General features: G+C 44.5%; 1 long non-coding RNA gene across 1 annotated transcript; it reads right to left on the reverse strand.

Annotated features, from left to right (window-relative positions):
• Positions 1–1914: 1914 nt before the first annotated feature.
• On the reverse strand, positions 1915–4694 carry LOC132332358 (uncharacterized). Its single transcript, XR_009487888.1, has 2 exons — positions 4264–4694; positions 1915–4047 (listed from the first exon to the last, which is right to left on the reverse strand). It is a non-coding gene; the product is annotated as an uncharacterized LOC132332358 (long non-coding RNA).
• Positions 4695–9183: the final 4489 nt, after the last annotated feature.

Consider the following 9183-nt stretch of genomic DNA (forward strand, 5'->3'; position numbering starts at 1 on the left):
TTCAAGCATACAAGTAATGGACACAAAATTGGAAGCAGAAGGGAAGGTATAGACATCATTACCTGGAGGCAGTGAAAGAAAGGGAGATTTTTCATCCAGTATTGGAGAAATAAATTTGTGTCCACAGGGCATAGGCATTGAGAGGAAAATAACTTATATGAAACCAAGGGTTGTAGCAGCCTAATTTTGTTCTCTGGACCCAGGTAAATTTCATCCTAACACCATAAATAAATACATAATATGAAGTGCAGTGGTATTTCCTGATTGATGATCTTGTTAGACTCCAAATAAACATATATTGTGCTCAAACTGTAATAACACAAGCTTAGTACATATAGAGGGAATTGCATCCACCTACTAAATATGAAGAGAATGTACCAAAAGGGAATGATTTAGAGGAGAATGAAATTTTTTCTTTAGACTCAGGGACGATTCTGCTGAGCTTTCCTCTGGAAAACAGTCCTTCTCAGGACTGTACAGATATTTTTACATATTTTTTTTCTCAAGCTAATTAAAAAAAAAAAAAAAGTCTTAGTGGTATAGAAACAGATTTCAGGCATTTAGCTATCTACTATCATTATGCTATAAGCTGAAAAGTAGCTCTTTTCTTTGCACTCTGTGTCTCCTGAAAACATTTCTTCAGTCTCCAAAACTCTCTGGAGAGGAGAGCCCAAATTTGTCAAATATTGTGGAAATAGGGAAAGAATAATAACAGCAACAAATTGCTTAATCACTACAGATGTCATTGCTATTTTTATTCATTATTATGAATATCATTTGCTGTAACACCTGTGATGTGGCTGGCAATTTTCAGACACTTCAGTGCTTTCACTTTGCTTTACAGAGTTGAATACAAGGACTGATGTCAGGGCAGAAAACACCAACCATCAGTTTATGGATAACACATCCATAAATCAGCAAGCTGCCCTGTAGCAAGAGAATCCCACTCTTAGGAGGGTCTATATGGAAGGCACCAAACAGATGAGCCCTGGATGACTGGGCAGGGCGTAGGGTTTGGACTCTGGTGTGATGGCCTAGGGCACAGAGGGAGTGTGGCACCAGGGAATGCAGAGCTTGGAGCTGGTGTCTGGAAGCTTCTCATGGTTGAGACATGGCAGTAAATGCATGGAAAAGGCACCAGAGTTTAGAAAGCTAAAATTTACTCCACACAGAATGGGAGACTTCTGGGATTCTGGCTGAGGAATTCAGAACTTCAGTAAGAAAGTTTCTTCATGAGTCATTGTCAGTGAACCTGATACAGATTTCAGCATCACCCACCTGAGAATTTGAGCAGCCATTTCCAAATCCCCAACACTACACATGCTGGAGTCCCAAACAGCTGCTTTTTCAGATTCTTGTGTAACTGTGAGTCTTAGCCTCTCCTTGAGGATGACCCAGCTACCTTTTCAAGGAACTGCAACAAAACCCTGTATCTCTGCTGACTTAGTTATACAACCTGGAAAACAAATTCCCTCTGCTCTTGAGTGTCCCTAAGGCAATTTTTGGTGCCACATCTTGAGTTTCTCCCCGTAGAAAAGCCAGATATGTGAAATTGCTTCTTACCCAGACTTACATCCCATTTAAAACCCTAGAATAGATTCAGAAGAATTCTGCTGAAAGGGTGATTTTCCCCTTTGATGGCTGAATCACTGCAGCATCTGTGTTGAGCAACAGCACAGCTCAAACACTGAGGGACGAAGGTGAAGAAATAAGTAGCTCATACCTCTTTAAGAATCTATAAGAGCGAAGTAATAAAAAAGAAATACAATAACTAAGATAATAAAAACATTATCTTACAGGTTTTGTAGAAAATTTGCCTTAGGGATGCCACCTGGATGTGTTCCACTGACACAGCTGTTCAGACTTTTTTTTTCCTGTTTACTGCATAAAAAAATAGAGGCATCTGAACAGCTGTTTGGGTTAATTCTTTAATGCCTTCAGTAAGTAAAAATAAAGGCAAATTACATGAATGAGCAAGGTGATGTTGATGCATCTGTGTGCATCCTCAGATGCTTTAAAAACTTTTCAGAATACCTCCAGGACCTCATCCACAGTAAATAAAGGTCTATTGTCCATGGAAGGAGCTGAGTCAGAAGGGCAAGTGGGGCACTTCCGTTAGTTTGCTGACCAGGTGTAGCATTCTCTGTCCAGCATCTCTTCTCTGTACAAAGGAAAGGCTCCTTTTGTTTAGGGCAAATTGGCAGACGTGGTCATATTGAAATCAGTCCACAGTCACCCCATTGACTTCAATGATATTACTAAAAATGTCATTAATTAAAACAAGCAAACAAATGAAAAATCCCATCCTGATTTTGCTTAAATCCATTCATCCATTCTAGAACTGTCAGTTCCATTGCCTGCCAGGGAACTATTCCCTAAGAAGGTAGTTGAAGGGAGAATAGGAACAGAGCATGTAACAGTATTTGGACAGACATCATTTTCCAATGAAAAATGTCATTTTTTTGTTATTTTCAAAATCACTCTGTTGGGGGAGAGGGGAAGGCAGAGGAGTCTGCGTTGATTTGTGCTGCCCCTGCTGACATACAGCACACTGAGAGCGTTCCAGGTTGAAAAAGAGTCAGGTTTAAAAGGGTGATGGAATGAAACAAGTGGGAGTTGTGATGTTTTTTGTTACCCAGTGTTTCACACACCTCTAGCGGCAAACCCTCTTCGTTGCCAAGACAACCCTGAAGAAATAGGAAATCCAGAACAATACGCTGTGTACGAGGAGCCTCGTATTCTCTGGTGCACGCGTTCGTTGTGAATGTCAGGGGAAACAGTGCCCTACCCTCCACAGCAACCCAGGTAAGCCCAGGTAAAGTTATAGGTGATGTCTGTGAGATTATATTGACTGACATTTAGAGATTGTCTTTTGTCCTGGCAGCTACCAAAGCTCAAGGGCTGGCTCTGAGAGCCTGGGCACTGTATTCCTGCAGTGCAGCACTACCCAAGGCTGGCAAGGCAGCACCAGGAGGATTCCTGAGGCTGTCGTGCAAGTAAGTCAGGGCTGGGGCTCTGGCTGCTCTGCCCAGCCAGTGCTGCATGTGAAAGTGTCTGCAGCAAGCAGGGAATGCCAGCCTGTGGTGATCTGCCTTTACAGCAATTTCTAAAGATTTCTCAGGAAGCTGAACGCAAGGTTGTACAGCCATAGAGGTCTTTTTGCTCCGTAATTGGGATATACTGAGCAGTGCTCTGTCTCTAGGTCAAAGGAAATATAAATGTGACTTAAGCCTCTTTGCTTAAGATCTTGGCTCAATGCAGGACAGTGGAAGATGTGGAGCCTTGGGTTTGTTAATGCTTATTTATTTAAACCCAATGAATGAGCCTCGGACAAAGGTCCAGGAGGTCAGAATAAATATCTGCAGGGATGCTTATGGCACTCTCTTGCAGGCAGGAGCCTCAGTAACTTTTTGTGTCTCAAAGAAATGTTATGTGCAGTTTGCAGATTGTAAGTTTTGCTTTTCCAAATCGTCTCCAAGTCATCTTTAAGATTCCTATTGTATTCCCAGTGACAGGTAATAAGTAAAAACGTTTCTTTGAAGAATGATAGGAATACTCTTTTTGCTATGCTTGAAGTTGTCATTGACGTCCTTGTTAGGAATGTCTGTGCCCTTAGGAAATAATGTCAGCTACCCATTTGGATAAAGCTCTTTGTTAAATGGGAGAGCAGCACTTGGAGCAGGGGACACTGGGTTCCACATAGCAAGCATCCATCTTGCTGTGCACCCAGTGTGAGGACAAAGCCATTTCAGCCTGCATTGAATCATAGCACCATCACAAAAGTAAGCAGGAAAATGCCAACATCTTTTGCATCCTTTTTCATTCTTTGGCTCTCTGCTCCCTCAGTTCTGTCCTTTTGTATCAGCTGCATGTCAGATGTTCACAGCAGGAAACTCAGCAGGTGTATCCTGATGAACATGGTCTTTAAGTGGGCAGGGAACCTTGGGGGACTGCAGCTTCCTCCCTTCTGCTGCACTTCTAGAACCACATCATATTCCTCCTTTTGCAATTGTGTGCTGAGCTACAACAGCTCCAGGACTTTGGGCTCTGAAAGATAGGTAGCAAGCAGTAGTAGTTTAGTATGACAGGAGCACCAAGCCAGCAGAACAAACCAGTTGGTGCTGACAACTCCATGTCTATACTATTGATGCTTGGGGGTTTTATCCTGAGGCTAGTATGAGTTTAGTCGTGTAGGCTGAGCTCGAAACTGTGTGGTATTAAGTGAAGCACAGTCAGCCAGGGATTCACTTCAGAAACACTTACCTGTTCCAGAATAAGACACAGATGTAGATTAGCATTTGTAGAGCAGAGGGTCAAGCTAATCATTGCTGAAAACAAGTGTTGCATATTTGAGCATCATAGCAAGACACTCTGAAGCAGAGCTGGTTCTGCTTTCACGGCTCCATCATCATGTCCAGAGCTTCAGCTTCCATGTCCATGACAGTCTCTCCCTGGCTGTGGGAGAAGCTCCAGATGCAACAGTTCTGCACTGTGCTTCCTTTGTCTTCCTGAAGAACAAACTCTACAGTGCACTGAGAATCATCACACCTTCATTCTATTAAAAGACACGTCCTGTTAGAGCTTCGGCTGAAGCATCCCTGAGCTCAGGCCACTCTGATCCTCTTTTAGCACCTTAGAAACAAACTGAAAACTCCTGGCTGCTCAGGAACAAAGGAGTATGTGAAAGAACTGCAATTTCATAAACTATGGAGTGGGAGTTGGAGCTATTATAGAACATCCCGTTCCAAAAGGAAACAAATGACAGCCTGACGCTGCCGGGTAGTAGTGACGTGTGCGGCCGCAGAGTGAGTCAGTCTGTGTGAGGTTCAGATATGGACCTAGAGGGAAAACATTTGTGGCAGCAGGACTGATCACATGCTCATAGATGGAATTACCTCAGCTCATTTTTCATGCATGTGTTAATGTATTTGCTGCGCTTCTTCAGCAAAAGGAAAATAGTACAGAGGGAAAAGTCGCGTGTAGGAGCTGCTTTATCTGTCTCTTCTTGCAGCCTCCTGCTTCCCACCCACACTCCTGCACAGCCAGTGATAATGTAGCACAAGCTGTGTTTTGATATATCACTGTTTCGTTCAGTAAGATGGAATGTGCTGCTGTTATTTTTGTTATTATTTGTGTTATTTGGAATCCCAAAACATTGGGCTAAAGGCATAGGTGAATCGGACAATTAAGTGAATTATTGTGAAATTATTTAGTTTATCAGTGAAGTGACGTCTTGCTTTAATAGCTTAGAGCTCAGTTGAATGCTTGTATTCATTTAAAAATGAAAACTGAAGCCTAAGGATCCTTTTAAGGCCTGAAAGAATTCTGTAGAGCTGATTCTCTGCTACATGGGGGATGTGTGATGATGTATAAATTGTGAAATGAATTGGCTGTTTACTGGAAAATTATGGTGATTTCCTGGTTGTGGTCCAAGATAAGAAACCTTGGCCATGGTTTAAGGACAAGGAAGCTTTAGTAGTAATTCTGAGATGTTCCCATCTCAGCTTTTTTCCACACTTTTACTCCAGCTCAGCCCCCTCCCAGTTGTATCTAAACAACTCTTCATGTGACTCTGCAGCAAGCCACATCAGGAACTGCTGGCGGTTAAGACTGTGAACAAAAAACCCCACATAACAAAAAGGATTTTGTTTTTTTCTTCTTTGTATATGTGTTTTCATTTGCTTTGCTTTTTGCTTCAACTAGATCGGTGCCTGATCAGCATTGCCCCCAGGAACAACTGCTCTGGCCCAGCTGAAAGGCCTCAGTGTTATTTGGCAGGGGGGACACTGGCAGGGGCTGGTGGTGGGAACGCTGTGACAGCGCTGCCACCAAAATCTGCACATCAGGAAACCATAGCTGGTAAAACATTGCTTCATTCAGCAGCAAAACAGAACAGCTGCTGTGTCTGCAGAAGGAAAAAGAAAAGGGGGATGTTATCTGGCTACAGAGTTAGAGTTGGAGAACAAACTGGGGGAAGGATTTGGGTTCAGGGTATGGAAGCCTCATGGACGAAAAATGCCTCAGAAAGCAATATCAGGCATTAGGTGTTTCCCATCTCTGGTACTGAAATATCATAAGCCTACATGACATTTCATGGAGGTTCAGCTAAATCTAAAGCTGAATTGAAGGTCTGAGTTATAGTCTAACCCTCAAACAACACCAAAGTAGTGAGCTGAGAGCAAAAGCAGAACTCTCCTTGCACTGAAACGGAGAAGTTTGTTTTTTTCCTGTCTGTGAGCAATTGCCTTATTGATGTTTCAAAGCAATGTTAGACTGGGGGAGCTCACCTGTCACCCCTCCCCAGGAGACATGGAGGGTCTGTGCTGGTGTAGCTGAAGACAATAGGTGAGCAAACTGCTCTGGGATGGCTCAGACCTCCAGCAGCACTAGAAGAAAAAAATTGTTAGAAAAATACTTCATTAGACATTTTGTTTATAGTGAAGCCTTGGCAAACCGGGCCAGCTGCTTCTGCCACAGAGGGAAAGGGACTGTCTTGGTGTTGGTGGGGTGCCTATCTCCCCAAAACGGCAAGCTCAGAGCTGGAGCCATCCCCTCGAGCCACCATTATCTGCTGCATCCTTACATGTCCCCCCCCTCTGCCCTGGCATGGGCACTCTCCCCTCTTATCAGTGAGGTGCCAGCATTTCATTTGCACAGCTGAGTGCTCTTGAACTGACTCTGTGCATCCATCAAGGTCATGAAGCCATTCAATCCCTTGCTGAAGTAGCCTCTGGTCAGGAATACAGGACCGCAATGCTGCTGGTGCAGCTTACAACACCAGAGGGATAACTTTCCTGCAGTACTACAAAGCAGCTTTCCTGGAAAAGGTAATGGTTTGCCAGAATTGCAGAATGGTAATTTTAAACCCATAAAGAGCTCTGATTGTAGTCTCAAAGCAGACTTGAGAAGCGGCCGCGCCCTCTTTATCCCGGCTCAGATGAAGTGCCAGCGCCGTCAAAGGGAAAGGTGTTCGCAGCATGTGCCGTGTCCCGGGGTGGCTGGTGCAGGTAGCGACAGCCGGCAGGGCTTCAGCGCCCGCCGGGGATTCTAGGAGAGGGTTTGCCTGCTGTCAGGCAGGAAAATCAGGGCTTCTGCAGCTGCTCCGGCGGTGGCTCGCGGGCGGCATCCCCCGCAGCAGCCCGCTCCGTGCAGCCGTGCTGGGCCGTGCTGGGCCGTGCTGGGCCGGCAGTCCCGGCCCGTCCCCTGTCGCAAACCGCGCTGGGCCAAGGGCGGCCCGAGGGGCTGATGTCACTGCCCGGCCTGCGGGTGACTCATGCGGGAACAGAGGGCTCTTCATGGGCCGTGGAAAACACGAGCCCGTGGGAGGGCCTTGCTCCAGGAGGGAATGAGGCAAAGGTGCGGGAATAACCCCGGGAGTTCGAGGAGGGGGCCACGCCTCAGGGTTGGAAGGAGGTCACCTCCTATTTCAAATTTCTTCCCTTGGGTTGGTTTGAACAATTCTGCCATTGCTTTAATAAAATATCAGGGCGGGGGAGGATGGATTTATTTGAGAGGAATTCCCTGCACCTCGAGCTGCCTGAATTAGTCAGGAGCAGGGAAGATGGAGCAGAGGAGGACGGTAGGTGTCCTGGCAGGTGCGTGGGCAGGGAGCTCAGGCTGCCCACAAGCCGTGGCTGAGGCCCGTCCCGCAGTAAGGGACCTCTCTGGGGGTGCCTCGCTGCCCCCAGCTCGCACTGTGGACGTGCACAGCACCAGGACAGCGTTCTTAGCGAGGCCAGGTGAAGCAAATGCATGAGAACAGGGGCAACGAAACCTGCTGACATCAAACAAGGGAGGGGATTCACAGTGCCTGCCAAAGGTGTTACGATGGAGGGGAAAGGGAGTCAGCTGCGGAACTGATGCTGCTGCCTCTCAGGGAGCGGCCTCACCACTTCTCTGTTTGTAAAGTCAGATTCCTATAAGTGAGAGCACTTGTGGTCACAGTGACATGGACGGTGGTTTCTTAGCACTTCCAAAAGTCTTTTGCAATTGCCTAAAGTAAATGATCAAGTACTGATGATGATAGAATGTGTTATATCTGATTATATGAGTCCTTAAACCAGCCATTTCCCCTTTCTCCCGTCATTCTGATATAACTGGGTGCAAGAAGACACTCACAAAAGAAATATTGTTTCTATGAACAAGCCCGTGCAACCCTTTTTTTCAGATTTTCATTGAAGGTTCAGAACCAGCAAATTGAATTAATCCAACAAATTTACATAGTCTGCACTGGCCGCTGCATCTGATTCTTCTAAATTGTTGTTTTATATCTGCAAGGAGCCAAGTGAAACCTTCAGATTTAAATACCATTGAACTGTAGGACTTTGGAAATTCAGATTCTACTGTACATCAGCTTCTGAGCCTGAAAGTAAGATTTGTTATTGTGACTGCACATGCTGAGAATCAGGACGAATAGCAAACATGCAAATTTAGTTCTTAATTATGACCCATGTAATTAAAAATAGACAAGCCAGTTCCATAAATGAAGAGGCAAGCAGAAGCACTGTGATTTCCTATAGATGTGAGGTCACAGTTGAATGTGGATATGGCTGTCAGGGATATTGATATGTTGTTGATTTTGTAAAGATGCTCACAAACTGCAAGGTTTCATGGATTTTCTCGTGACCAGAGATTTGCACCATGTTTACTGTTTGCTATTCACTACTATCACTTTTCACTAATAGAGTCAGGAAAACAATGTCAGGTGATTGGTACAATTGATCAACACATCTAATGAATAGCCAGGACTGAATAGTGGGGCAAAGGGACAGTGAATGCATTCAAGTGGGAAAGTGATGGCCCATGATTTTTCTGGGAAACAAATACATTATGGAAAAGATCAGCTTTAGTTTTTGAACTAACTAAGACAGGGTCATGTGCTAAATTTGCAATTAATATTATTTTAAAGAATAGATCAAACAGCTCAAGCAGATTTCCTCTAACTGACAAGTTCCATTAAACAAGAAAGCTCATTCTTAGTAGGAGATTTTAATATAACACTGAGAACAGAGAACAAAACAATGAATGGAAACATATCAGCAGTCAATTTCCTGAGTATTCAAGCCTGCATTATACTTTGTTCTTTGCTACAGCCATGGCTCTGTAATTATCAAGCGTATTCATGGGACTTTTTCCTATTGACACTCAGCATGAGTGTGGCTGGAAAGAGATTAAGCTTTTGTG

The sequence above is a fragment of the Haemorhous mexicanus genome, chromosome 11, assembly GCF_027477595.1.
Source record: "Haemorhous mexicanus isolate bHaeMex1 chromosome 11, bHaeMex1.pri, whole genome shotgun sequence".
In the NCBI taxonomy this organism is placed as follows: domain Eukaryota; kingdom Metazoa; phylum Chordata; class Aves; order Passeriformes; family Fringillidae; genus Haemorhous; species Haemorhous mexicanus.